The sequence below is a fragment of the Sceloporus undulatus genome, chromosome 3 (genome assembly GCF_019175285.1).
Source record: "Sceloporus undulatus isolate JIND9_A2432 ecotype Alabama chromosome 3, SceUnd_v1.1, whole genome shotgun sequence".
Taxonomy (NCBI): Eukaryota; Metazoa; Chordata; class Lepidosauria; order Squamata; family Phrynosomatidae; genus Sceloporus; species Sceloporus undulatus.
The window spans coordinates 211,407,812-211,409,213 of NC_056524.1; positions in this window are offsets into that span (position 1 = coordinate 211,407,812).

A 1,402-nucleotide genomic window follows, 5' to 3' on the forward strand; every position below is an offset into this window, starting at 1 on the left:
TTGAAAGGATGTCATGTTGAAGAGGGAGCAAGCTTGTTTTCTTCTGCTCCAGAGAACAGAACCCAGAACAATGGATGCAAGCTACAGGAAAAGAGATTCCACCTCAACATTAGGAAGAACTTCCTGACAGTAAGAGCTGTTCGACAGTGGAATGCACTCCCTTGGAAGGTGATAGAGTCTCCTTCCTTGGAGGTCTTTAAACAGAGACTGGATGGCCATCTGTCAGGGATGCTTTGATTTGGATTTCCTGCATGGCAGGGGGTTGGACTGGATGGCCCTAGTGGTCTCTTCCAACTCTATGATTCTATGATTCTATGATTCTAATGTCATTATCACATGACAGAACTTGGAAGTATAATCCAATGTCATCCCGAACGCAATCATGGGTATTCATGTTATTGTGTGATAGGTTATCACATGCAATTGCTGGCAATGGCAATGTATTCCGAATGCAATTCCACATCAATCCAAAATTAAGTAAATTCAGTGAACTAGTGAATTCACAAATCCTACTCCCAGGCTACTTTGCATTCAATTCAGTGTTGTTTGGTGTGATGTGCATGTCTGCTGTGGCACTGGTATTCTCCCGCATCAATTCTGGCTCCCAGGGCTCCTCCAGCAGCCGGGAGGAAAAGCAGCTCTTTTTGACAGAGGAAGGGGGGGAAGGTTCTCCATGAGGCGCTCTGCAAGTTCTTTCTGCCCAAAACGGTAGGCTTGGGGTTTGCCCTGCTCCTGGCCCCTTGTGCCCCTCAGGGACCTTTTTGCCTTCCTTCCTTCCTCCAGGGCCAGGGGGCTTCAAAAAGAAAGAAAACATCCTCCCCCCTTTTTTATTAGCCCCAAAGAGTTCTTCTTCTTCCCTCAGTCCTCCTTCTTTGAGGGAGGATGGAGTGGGGGCATCCTGGGGAATGTGCGTCTGTTTTCCTCCCCTCAGGGGCATCACTTTGGGCCCACAGCAAACTCCAACTCCCAGAATTCTATAACCTTGAGCCACAAAGAGTTAAAGCGGCACCAAACTGGGTTATTTCTCCAGTGTGGATGTAGCCTTAGTCTCCAGCTCTGGTTCTTGTTCAGCTTCCCCTCCCCTTTCCCCCCCTCCTCCGACTCATGGCGAGGAGGCAACGCCATTGCCTTCAATGGGACTCCCAATGGGCCAGGTGAGAACCAGAGGGACCCAGGGACCCCACAACCTGGCTGCACAAAAGCTCTCCCAAATGAGAGGGACTCCTTCTCTCCCCCCATTCCCCCTATAGCTGGAGACTTAAAGGCACAAACACAGTCTCTTTCTCTCTCACACACAACCATCTGGAGACCCCCCACCCTGTTTTTTGGGTTTTCTTGGCAGGCTTATTCAGATGGGGTTTGCCATTGCCATTTTCTGAAGAGGCTGAGAGAGTGTGACTTG